This window comes from Bubalus kerabau, chromosome 19, assembly GCF_029407905.1.
Source record: "Bubalus kerabau isolate K-KA32 ecotype Philippines breed swamp buffalo chromosome 19, PCC_UOA_SB_1v2, whole genome shotgun sequence".
Classification (NCBI taxonomy): Eukaryota; Metazoa; Chordata; class Mammalia; order Artiodactyla; family Bovidae; genus Bubalus; species Bubalus kerabau.
The window spans coordinates 64,865,925-64,878,864 of NC_073642.1; the positions used below are offsets into that span (position 1 = coordinate 64,865,925).

At 45.5% G+C, this 12,940-nt stretch overlaps 1 long non-coding RNA gene across 1 annotated transcript; it reads right to left on the bottom strand.

Annotated features, from left to right (window-relative positions):
• Positions 1 to 1,841: 1,841 nt before the first annotated feature.
• On the bottom strand, positions 1,842 to 9,299 carry LOC129634184 (uncharacterized). The gene is made up of 2 exons (XR_008705462.1): positions 8,009 to 9,299; positions 1,842 to 2,722 (listed from the first exon to the last, which is right to left on the bottom strand). It is a non-coding gene; the product is annotated as an uncharacterized LOC129634184 (long non-coding RNA).
• Positions 9,300 to 12,940: the final 3,641 nt, after the last annotated feature.

Sequence of the window (12,940 nt, forward strand, 5' to 3'; positions counted from 1 at the left end):
ACACAGCTACCAGGAGACGGAGCTGGACACTGAGTCCAGGTTTCTCAGCTCGCATCCAGGGCATTTCTTCTGGAGACTGTGAGGTTTGTGGGTGAAGATGAAGGGGGAAGACGTGGATGCAGGCAGCACCCATTTGGATACTTACTGCTGAGTGAGCCTCAGGTCATCACCCACCCTCTCTGAGCCTCAGTGTCCACCTCTGGAGAGCATTGGGGTGTGTTTCGCCAGTGTCTGGTGCAAGCTAACCACTGCCGCATGGCAAGTAGACGGGGAAACAGTGGACACAGTGGCTGACTTTATTTTTCTGGGCTCCAAAATCACTGCAGATGGTGATTGCAGCCATGAAATTAAAAGATGCTTACTCCTTGGAAGGAAAGTTATGACCAACATAGACAGCATATTGAAAAGCAGAGACATTACTTTGTCAACAAAGGTCCGTCTAGTCAAGGCTATGGTTTTTCCAGTGGTCATGTATGGATGTGAGAGTTGGACTATAAAGAAAGCTGAGCACCAAAGAATTGATGCTTTTGAACTATGGTGTTGGAGAAGACTCTTGAGAGTCCCCTGGACTGCAAGGAGATCCAACCAGTCCAATCCTAAAGGAGATCAGTCCTGGGTGCTCATTGGAAGGACTGATGCTGAAGCTGAAACTCCAAGACTTTGGCTACCTGATGCGAAGAGCTGACTCACTTGAAAACACCCTGACGCTGGGAAAGATTGAGGGCAGGAGGAGAAGGGGACAACAGAGGATGAGATGGTTGGATGGCATTACTGACTCATTGGACATGGGTTTGAATAAGCTCTTGGAGTTGGTGATGGATAGGGAGGCCTGGCGTGCTGCAGTCCATGGGGTCGCAAAGAGTCAGACACGACTGAGCGACTGAACTTGTATTTACAAGATGAAGAGTAAATTGGTTAGGGTGGGGGTGGTTGAAGAAAGCAGCGGGGGATGGGGGGTAGGACTATAAAGGGGAAGCACAGGGGGTTCCTTTGCCACAAGAGAAGAGTTCTGACCTAGACTGTGATGGTGGCCATACGAATCTACACGTGTGACAAAAGGTCATAGAATTACAACCAAAAACAAGCCCAAAAGGCCAGCGCAGGCCAAAAGTGGCGCAATCCAAGAGAGGATTTGTACTTTAGTTCATCACCTGTGCCAACCAATTTCCTGGTTTTGATAATGGACAGAATTATGATCACATTTCTCCATTGGAAGGAGGTCAGTGATGAGTAAACGAGACCACTCTTCTATTTTTGCAATGTCTTCTAAGTCATTATTTCAAAATAAAATTTTTTAGAGAAAAGAAGTATAGGCTGTTGGGGGCCGGCATGAGGCACTCCGCCCATGGCAAAGGTCATGAGGAAGGAGGCTCGACATACGCAAAGGCGGGATCGAGCCTCAGGAGTCCCCCTGGAAATCCTCGAGCATCTACCCCCATAACCAGAGCCTGCCTACTTTACTACTTTGTGCTCTCACCTACACCTCTGACTTTACGGGGGGCTCTCCCCCTTTTTTATTTCTTAAAACAGCCAGATGCAGCTCAGTCGAGAGCTTCCGAATGCTCTGCTGAAGAATCCTGACAATACAAGGAAGAATGTTTATGAGAAGTAGGATTTGAGCACCAACGACAGCATAACTAGGGATATTAGACAGAATATTTTTTCCAGAAATAAAGTTAGAGAAGGTATGAAAAAAGTCATTAGCTGCTCCAGCGGCGGTAAAATCCAGTCGAGAGTGTTCCAAGGTCTGTATTTGATTATGAAGTTTCCCTAAGTCCAGGCCAATATCAGAACTATTTCAAACACCTGAGATATGATTTTTAATCTTTTCCCATTCATAATCTGTCTCGTTTACCTTCAAAGATGTCACGCATATCCACCTGTAATCAGCGTGGCATGTCAAAGCCATCTTCACCTTTAAAGCCTGTAACTCAGTGCCACTATGCATTATTGCCTCTTCTAAGGCGTCTACTCTCATCTCTAAATTTCTATCTATAACTTCCTGTGTTGCTAGAGTTAAAGAGACATTTTTAGACATAGTATCAACATATTGGGCAGTATGCACTTGTTGAGTCAATGATATTGCTGCCGCAGTAACAGAACTAATTGCTGCTATTAAAGCTGATATTCCTAAAATAAGTAGGCCCACAAACCGTCGCGATCGCATTAAATCCTGTAGTTGCTGTAACACGGCAAGACCATAGCTATCATATAGGCACCATAAGATAGGATGGGCATTGTAACACCACAAAGGAGCAAACATTACATTGAGGGTTTAAACAAGATGAAAGCATACATTGTTCACAAGTTACCACGTTAGGTCCACCTGAATAATTCATGAATACATTAAGTTTGTTGGAGTCATTAGTAAAAAGGAAAACATAAGGCGAGGGTAGACAAGCTAAAACAGAATAAGTAGAATTATTTTTTGGTTGGAGTTCACGCTGCAGCAGCCCTGTCAGTCTCGCCGGGATCTCGATGTTTATCTTGTCTCCCCTGCTGGCGGGCGCTGCGCTGGTCTGGATGGCACTTTGCGGGTGCGCTCTCCTCTCTGGCCCTCACTTGCTGCACAAACTTCTTTGCTCTAGGTCGTGGGGTGCAGCGAGGAAGGTGCAGGGCGAGGCTGGAAGCGCGGAGGCGAGACCTGCCTGGTGGGCGGGGCGAGCAAGTGCGTGCCTCGAACCTGGCCTGTCTGGAACCCAAATTGGTGAATCTGCGTCCTCTGGAAAAATACAAGCACATCCTCGACCGCTAGTTAATAATGGGTCAGGACCCTCCCATTGTCCTGAGAAGAGGTCCTTCCATTTGAATAATGGTTTTGCATTTAATTGCTCTAGGCACCAATGACGAAGCATTGCAGTAGTTCCAGCCAGATCAGTATTTAGAATATTTATTACGAAAAGAGCATGTTTGATGGGGAGATTTGATGGGAAGAGCTATACTTAAACTCCCCTTCTTTTAGTTTTTGAATTTGGATTTTTAATGTTTGATGCGCTCTTTCAACAATGGCCTGTCCCTGGGGATTATAAGGGATGACAGTATTATGTTTAATTTGAAACTTTATACAAAATTCCTGAAAAGACTTAGAAGTGTAAGCAGGAGCGTTGTCAGTTTTTTAGAGCTTTTGGCAGGCCCAAATATGAAAAACAAGTAAAGAGATGTTGTATCACATCTTTAACTACTTCCCCTGTACGAGCAGTTGCAATAATAACGTGAGAAAAGGTATCTACAGTTACATTAACAAAAGACAGTTTTCCAAATGAAGAGACATGAGTTAACATCCATTTGCCAGAGTACGTTAGGTTTGAGACCGCAAGGATTAACTCCCATAGGTAAACTATTATAAACAGTGGGGCAGTGTAAGCAAGAGCGCACAATCTCCCTAGCAGTTTCTCTGGGAATTTGGAATTGATATCTTAAAGCAGTAGCATATTGATGATGAAGTGAGTGAGAGGCTCTGGCCTCCTCAATCACAGTAGCCACTGTATTTCTGGTTAACAAGTCAGCCAAATCATTAAAGGCATTTAAAGGGCCGGGCAATCCGGAATGAGCCCAAATGTGTCCAATAAAAAATATTTTCTTTCTTTTCTAAATTTGTTGCTGTAAATTACTTAACAAATGAAATATGGTAGTTTTATTTTCAGGCAAAACCGCTGTTTCAATGTGTGGAAACAACCTGACAATATACTGAGAATCAGAGTAAAGATTAAATTCCTCATCTGCAAACATAGCAAAAGCCTCTATGACTGCTGTTATTTCAGCTCTTTGACCTGAAGTTTCCCATGTTTCTAAAACCTTTTGGTGATTTTTAGTGACTATGGAGGCTTTACCATTTGCTGACCCATCAGTAAAAACTATCTGGGCATTTGGAATAGGAGATTGTTTACATCTGACAGGAAAAATAACTGGATGTCTGGATATAAAATTCAACAAAACATGTGAAGGTAAATGATGCAAAAATTTGACCAAAATAGTTTCCTATAGCAATCTGCCAATTTTCAAACATTAGAAGAGCATCAAGTTGTTTCTTATTATATGGAATTACAATTTCTGATGTCTCTTTACCAAATAATTTAATGTTCCGCTTTTTTCTTTTAATATCAAAGTAGCTATCAATCCTGGATAAGAAGCCACTACTTTTTTAGTTTGAGCGGGAAGATGGACCCACTCTAGGGGGGCCGTTTTGCCATAAAACCAATTTTTTGTCTGGCTACCCCAATTACACCTATGGGGGTTTTATGGTAAAGGAATTGTCAAGCAGTTGTCAATTTAATTTTTAAAATTTTTAAAATTTACATTTTAACAACATAAATTTAAGGATATGTTAATTTAGGTCTAATGTTTAGTTTAGGTCTCTGTATAAATTTAAATAATAAATGTATAAACTCCTTATCTCATTTTGGTATATAGATATGCCTAAATGCAAAATGTATTTATATATGTATTTATATATGGCAACAAGTATAAACTTATTGACATCTAATATATATAAATCAATATACTTGAATTAATCTTTATAATTATTAATTAATATATATTAAAGCAATACAATACGTACACAGCTAATACCAACCAACACAAACCAATGTACTGCAATAATATATGTCACACATATATAATATAATTATACAGTATATAGAACATATATCATCACAGCATCAATCCATACCAATTAATATCAGCCACACACACATTATATTACTGCAATATACATTTAATTATACAGTATATATATAATATGCATATATAGTATACATTTTAATTTATATACAAATTAGTTAAGTATAGATCTATAAATAGAATTATGTATACCCATATCTAATTAGGCAAACTGCAATTAGGCAAATATATTTATATTATGTATTTATAATAATAATATATATAGTATTGTTAATTGTACCGCCTGTTGATAACTAAGAAATTGAGAAAACCCTTCTCTGAGTATTTCCTATTTGAGACAGCACGTCCCTCTCCCATAGGGTAAAGGAGAGCATAGGAACTACATAGGGTTGGAAAGTTTCACAGGTATCTTTAAACTGCCAATCTAACATTTTTGAACTTTTAACTACTATGGGGGCTTGAGGGCAAATGAAACAAAATTTGACCCCTGAAATCTATCAGGGCAACTTGCCAATCATCACTATTTTGTAAAAGACTTGCAGTTGATCCTTATTGAATGGAATTACTATATTTGTTACTTCTTTTTGTAAAAAGTTCCACACTTCTTTTTTCCTCCTTTTATAATTAATTGTGCCACCAAGCTGGGATAAGATAAAACTATTTTTCTTGGGGTCACTGGTAGATGGAACCAATGGGCCTTTTTGTCACAAGTACCCTGTAGGTGTATGTTTTGTGGCAAGAATAATTTAATCTCATCTTTTGGTATTATTAATCCTAATTAACTGATCACTTAAAGTCTCATCTACTTTAACAAGAGCCGTCTGTCTGTCGTCTTAGTCAACTTTCGCTTAGAACTGGAATTAGGATCGCTTTTTAAGCAATCAAATAAAGGCTTTAAATCTGCAGTAGTCAGTTTTAAATGTGGGCGTATCTAGTTAATGTCCCCTAATAATTTTTGGAAATCATTTAAAGTTAGTAAACAATCTTCAAATGGGCATTATCAATTTTCAAAACTTTTGGCACCTAAATATGAGAAGCAAGTAAAGAGGTGTTGCACAACATCTTTATAAGCTTCTCCAATTATCGTTTTGTAAACTAAATCTGGTCAATAGCTTTTTATATGACAAGCAACCATCTAATCTTTGCTTGAATACTTCCAGCAATGGGGAACTCACTACTCCTGAAGGTTTTAAACTCTCCCTCACCTTTTTTTCTACAGCATTCCCACCCTGCATACCACTTTCTCTAATCTCACCAACTCATTTTCAGTAGTATGCGTGGGCCAGGAACTGGGCCAGTTTTTTCCAGCAATGTTAAGAGATGTCTGTTCTTGTGTCTAATAGCCCTGACATTTTATTTTCTTGAATTAAAAGATCTTTTAAAGGCCTTGGAGCTGTAATTTCCTGCACCCAAAAAGCTAGATCACTAAATCCAAATACTCTGTGGCTCCTAGCCTGAGAAGTCAAGTTTTTTCCTGTCTGATACTAAGGTAAAAGCAAAAGCTGTGTTACTCTTTGACCTTTATTAATTTGCACAGTTTTAGTAGGCGGTGAGGTCAAAATTTTAATTTCTCAATATAATCAGAATCTACTACACCGTGCACCACCGAAATTTTTTGAAAAGAAAGCGAGCTACGCCCTAGCACAAGTCCTACAATGCCCTCAGGTAGGGGGCCAGCCACTCCCATTGGAATTGGAGTAACCGGCTTGTCAAGGGTTAACATTGTTGCTAAATCCCCTTACCTTTCTGCTTTTCTCTTAGCCTGGGTGAGACCCCCCTGAGGGGGTTTTCTCCAAGGAGCACCTTTGCATATTGTGCATGCAGTCTGTTTTAAAAGCTCCACTGTTTAAAAAACTTTTTATCTTTTTCAGGCTTAGGCAACACTTTGAGAGGCTTTGGGGGCAAAGTGGGGAACTCTTGGGCCCTGGAAGGCGCAAACGGAGGCGGCGGCTAGCGCCCCAAATCAGAAAGTGGTGGATAAGTTTTTTTTTTAAAGTTTGCGCAGAGGGGGAGGTAGCTCGCCAGGGCGTCAGGCCACAGTGTCCTCTAAGTCCTCTCCTCTCTCCTCTGCTGATTTTTTTTTTTTTCCTTCTTCTCTAAATCTTTCTCAAGTTTTCTTTCCCTCACTCTATCTTTTTTCCTTCCTCTTCTCTTTTACTATCATTTCCTTCCTGTTTCCCTCTTTCATTCCCCCTTTTTCCTTCTTACTTTATTTCTCTCTCTCCCCCTCTCTTTCTCTCTGTATCTCTTTTTCTAACTTCCTTTTTTCCTTTTTCTATCTTGCTGCATTCCCTGATTCCTTATTTCTCCGTTCCTCTCTCCTTTTCACTCTTTAGTTCTTTTTTTATCTTTAGATCTTTCTCTATTTTCTTTCCTTTTTTCTTTTTCACTTTTTTCTTTTTCTCTCTTTTTTTTTTTTTTTTTGCTTGGGTGAGGCCCCCCTGAGGGGGTTTTTTGCAAGGAGCAGGCTCTGTATATTGTGTATTCTTTAAAAGCTACTTTGTTTAAAAGAAAACTTTTAATCTTTTTCAACCTTAGGCAATGCTCTGGGAGGCTTTGGATGTAAACTGGGGAATTCTTAGGCCCTGGGAGGTGCAAGCGGAGGTGGAGTAGTCACCTTAAATCAGAAATTGTTGGATAAATTTTTAAAGGTTTGTGTAGAGGGAGAGGGGGCTCACCAGGGCGCCCGGCCGCAGCGTCCTGTAAGCCCTCTCACTCCTCGGGAGGTAGAGCACAGTCTCCCTCCTTTTCCTCATCAATGGCAGAAAATATGATCTGCGCAGAAGGTGGAGACCCACTACCATCCACTGCTATAGCCTCTCCCTTAGGTTATCCCACAGCCTCATGACGAGGGTCCAGAACATTTTTAATCATATTTATAGGATAAGTTTTTAGTTGGTTTTTTACCTTCACCCAAGTATCTAAATTAACAGTAGCCTCTTTAACAGTTTCAAGATTACTTGTATAAAGAGTTGCCATTCTTAGTTTCAGTGTTACCCATGTCAGAAAATTAAGTATAATAGATTTTGCTTTTAGCTATCAAAAGATCAGGCCTTTCTTGTCAGCCTTTTTAGAAACCGTTTTTTCTCTCTAACTCTTCAACACTTTCAACACTTCCCACTCCTCTCGCCCTGTCTATCCTACAGGGGGGTCCGGGGCACCCTTGAGTGGGGTCCTAGCCGTCCCGAACACTGGAAGAACAATTGGGCTGATGACCCAGATTGTCCCGGGGGGGGAACAGAAGGCTGATGACCCAAACTGTTCCGAGGGAGGAGCAGTAGAGCTGATGACCCAAACTGCTCCGTGGGGGAACAAGAGGGCTGATGACCCAGTTGTTCCGAGAACGGGGGAGCAATAGAGCTGATGACCCTAATTGCAGGGAGCTTACCTTGGAATATCCTGTCTCGGGCGCCACCTGCCGGGGTCCAGCCCCAGCTGATCCAGGGTATTCGAAGGAGAGACGGCTAGGCGAGGGTCAGGGAACAACTTAATTAAACGTTAATTAAGGAATAGAATAAGGATAGCTCAGTAGGAAAATTCAGTGGAGAAAAGAGGCTGAGTAGCTTGGTTTACGCGGGGGACCAATAAAACTTCAAGACAAGAAGCTTGCACCACTTACGTAGGCCGCAGGCGTCCTTCCGTTCTCCCGAAGGAGAGGAGACACTGAGGCCTCCCCGGTCGGATCTTAGAAGCCCAGGCATAATTAGTAAGCATGGTGGGTTCCGCGCTCCAGATGGAGACTCAACCAGAGTGAGAGAGAGAGAGACATGGGGAGACCAGTCTTTCGAGGAACTGATCCCAATTCTTTATTTTCCATGGTCTACTTTTATACACTGAGGTGTTATGCAAAAGTCACGCGGGGTCAGCAGTCCTGACTTTTATCAAAGTCAGGTGCTTCATACAAATGTATACAGAGGTCTTAGGGGTGTTACATCATCTTCTGGCCAGGGGGCCTGCTGACAATTTACGACCCTCTCCTTGTGACAGCGGTCAGTCAACCAGGACACTTATTTCTCCAGGGGTGATTATTCTTAAAACAGACGCCACCCAAATAAAGTTACATTCCTATAGGGTGAGGGTGTAGTGGGTTTTAGTTAAGGAAAGAATTTACTTAGCCTAAGGTCTAACGTGATTAATATCAAAGGTTAATACTTATTTCTTCTATATATTCATTAATGTGTATAAGGGCAGGGGATGTGGAGACTTAGCAGTAAACATTGGCTCAACAAATGAAAAACCCTTCACCAATATGATTTCTAATCAGCCCATTATACTTATACTAATAATTTTCTAACTTTTCTAAGGAACCTGTTTTTAGAAGGTTTAAAGCATCTTGTGCCTCTCACGGTTGGGAGGCTGTGAGCAATCACATGTGGCCGGACAAGCCTGTCAGGCAGGCTAGAGAACCTTCAGAGGAGTTTGTAGGTTAAAACACTCTTGTCACGCCCAGGGGTTTTTATCAACTGGAGCTTTAGGTTAACTCCTTCTCCGAAAGAGGTGGTGGGGGACAGCCCCCCGTAAAGTCAGAGGTGTAGGTGAGAGCACAAAGTAGTAAAGTAGGCAGGCTCTGGTTATGGGGGTAGATGCTCGAGGATTTCCAGGGGGACTCCTGAGGCTCGATCCCGCCTTTGCGTATGTCGAGCCTCCTTCCTCATGACCTTTGCCATGGGCGGAGTGCCTCATGCCGGCCCCCAACAATAGGCCAAAAAAAAAAACAAACCCCACAGAGGTACAGATGGTTCCTGTGACTTTGCAGTTATAGATATCTCGCAATATAACTTTCACTCATCACTACTTAGAAATGACAGTAGTTGGTAGATCTGGTCATTGGCTAGGTCTTGGAACTGACATGCATTCATAAAGAAGCACGTGTCTTTCTGTATCTCACGTTTGCTTTCAAGTATCTTGATAGCTGTATTTCAGTATAATCAGTTCCCTTTGTAATCTTCCAGATTTATATCACGCACTAAGACCCTCTGCTTTCCCAGCTCCATAGCACAAAAAAGATTAGGAACCTTGCCTGGGGCGTGGAGTGTAAGCTAGCCATGGTCTAGATGAGGAAACTAAGGCCCAGGATGGGGGTTGGTTAGCAACATCACGAGGTCTCTGATACCCAGCTCACCTGGAAGGAAGTCTCCCTGCCAGGAAAAGAAGACAACTGCTCTCCCTATTTGCCATCAGCCACCTCTGGGGGGAGGTGTTTACTCTGCCAGGTGGGGTCCGTCTGGGTCCACTCTGGGGCCGCACAGTGGCCTTTGAGACCGAGAACAATGCCACATTGTGGCCCTGGCTCCAGATAAGAGAAACTTGGCCCAACTGCCCAGGCAAGAGTGGCTGTCCTCTTAATATTAATACACAGAGGGTGTGCCCCCTGCCCACACCCTCACCACTTCTGCCGTTGACGGTTGTATAGAATGTGATCCCACTGCCTTCTAATGGATGGTCAAAGGCCAGTGTGCCGGGCACTTTTATTGTCAGCTGCCTCAGTAATCTTTAACCTCCCACTGGCCAAAGGGCTGAAACCCAGAAAGACAAAACAAACATGGGCTGGGCACCAGAGGAGTGATTCAAATGATCTGGGGCTGGAGGGAGTCAGCTCACCCCTGCAACCAGCTCACACCCCAACCAGCTCACCCCCCAACCCTGGCCAGCCTGGATGCTGGGGGACAAATGCCCCAGGCCCACCCCCCGGATGCCATCAACATCTCTCCCTTGCTGGTGGTGGGAAGCAGGACTCCTGGAAACAGTTGTTAGCTTGTCACCGCAGCTCCGGGGAAAGACAGCAAATGCCACGTCAGCCACGGTCACCCCCAGCCTCTGACCAACGTGTGAGGACGGCCAGGCCCCTCCAGGAGCAAACACTTCTTCCAGGTCAATCAAGGAGGGAAAGAGGCTCAGTGGGCAGTGGGATGTGTGTGCATCAGACGGGCTGGGGCCGACCCAGCCTCACCATTCACTTGAACCTCCTCTTGGAGCCTCCATTTCCTCGCCTGAGAAACGGGGACACTGACATCTCCTCTCGGCACCGGCACCCTCTGCTGCCATTTGCAGAGCACGTGCCACCGCCAAGGACGGAGTTGACTCCAGTTCTCACAACTCTGGAGAAGTGGCCTCCACTCTCCCCTCTCTGCAAACAAGAAACCGGAGCCCAGAGAGGTAGACTTGCCCAGTGGCGACACTGAGATCTGGACCAAGTCCCCATGATTCCAAAGCTGTCCTCTTTCCACTCAAAAGCACAGGTGATGGCCATGAGGTAGGAATCTTGGCTCCATTTCACAGATGAAGACACTGAGGCTCAGTCCCTGCAGAAAGAAGGAGTGAGTTCTGCCTGCAGCCCTCATCATTCGATTCCATGTCCTCTTACTTCCTCTCAGACTGAGGAGGGGCTGCCCGCACCCATGGGGCAACTCTTCTCGTCACTATCATGAAAAGCTGTGGACACAGAGCCAGGGCCTGAATCTATCTCCAGGTGCAAAGACAGAGATCTAGGATCCCTAGTGGCCCCTGGCGACACGGGGCAGCTGTCCCCATCAGTGGCCTTGCTCTCTGATCAGAGCTGTCGTGGCTATGCAGGGAAGGGTCAGACAAGGAGAAAGCAATGGAACCCACTCCCCCCAGTTCTTGCCTCTAAGGAGCAGGGATTGTTAGTCGCTCAGTCGTGTCTGACTCTTTGCGACCCCTTGGACTGGAGCCCACCAGGCTCCTCTGTCCGTGGGATTCTCTAGGCAAGAATACTGGAGTGGGTTGCCATTTTCTTCTCCAGGGGATCTTCCCGACCCAGGGATCGAAACCAGGTCTCCCGTGTTGCAGGCAGATTCTTCACCGTCTGAGCTATCAGGGAAGCCCTGTGGACTGAGGACAGGGGAAAATACGCTGGAGGTAGGCAAGATGCTATCAGTCTGGATTCAAATCCTTAATTCCTTTCTCCACAAGCTGGGCAGCTGTGGGTCCTTGCTGTGCTGGCAGAATCTGCGCCACCCCCCCCCCCTTCTCTGACCATCCCAGGTTGGGGCCCCAGCCAAGCCCTCAGCAGCCCTGCTAATAAAGTTACCTTCTGTGCGTGGGGCAGAAGGTCAGGAAAAACCAGCAGCGGTTTGAAGAAGGCGATGGTCTCGCGATCTGCAGCAGGGTGGGGCCTGGGGAGGGAGCAAGATAAGAGTGGACAATAAAAGATAGGCAAGAGAGACCAGGGCGGGGGCGGGGGGGACGCTGGCACTGGAGTGCGGCCCCCGGCGGTGCCATCTCTTTATAACCCATAAAGGACACACAGGCTGGCACCCGTGCCAGCCTTATCTCCCCCTCCGGATCTGTAAATGATCACCCAGAGGCCACCACTGGCCTCAGAAACGACAGTTGTGCTGGTCACACTGTGGGAAGCAAGCCACTGGGCAAAGGGGAGCCCAGGATGGAAGGGCTCTGCTGGGCTCTGCCCATGGGCTGGGAGACCCCGGCCCAGCCAGGCAGCCCCACTGTGGGAGGCGCCAGGGCCCATGGCTGCTGAGCAACAAGGCCCTTGAGGCTTCCGTTGCAAGGAGGTGTGTTACAGGTCAGGGCTATCCTGGTGGCTCAGATGGTAGAATCTGCCTGCAGTGCAGGAGACATGGGTTTGATCCCTGGGTCGGGAAGATCCTCTAGAGAGGAAATGGCTATCCACTCGAGTATTCTCTCCTGGAGAATCCCATAGACAGCAGAGCCTGGTGGGCTACAGTCCATGGGGTTGCAAAGAGTTGGACACGATTTAGTGACTAACACTTTCACTTTCAACAAGTCAGGGCAGCTCCCCACCCCTGCCCCCCCAACACACACAGGTGATGGCCCAGGTGGGCCAGGGGCTCCTTCCCTTTAGAGGGTGTCGGCCACTGGGGATCAGCATTTGTAGTGTAGAATGTCCCTGGATGGCAAGGATCACACTGGAAAAACTAACCCCTGTTGTGTGAGAGATATTTTCTTTGCGCATTTTTTGTGAATAACTTAGCTGCGTCCAAAACGGTCCGTAGGACGGCATAAGCACACGATACACGGTGAGTGCTGCTACCTTATAACTCACACAACAGGCCTGCAAGATGTGCCTTCTGTCTGGAGCCCAGGAGAACGTGCTGTGCAGGCTCCAGGCTCAGGGGCTCCACTGGCCTGCACCTCCCCCAGCCCCTGCAGCACCCTGGAATTCATCATCTCTGCATATGCAGTGGGGCCGAGGCCTGGCCTCCCACCCGCCACTCCCAGCATGGCAGGGTCCTGACAGGTCCCTCAGAGGCAGGCAGGCATGGAGCCCTCTCTTCCCAGGGTCTTTCTGAAATACCAGGAATGTCATGGATATTGT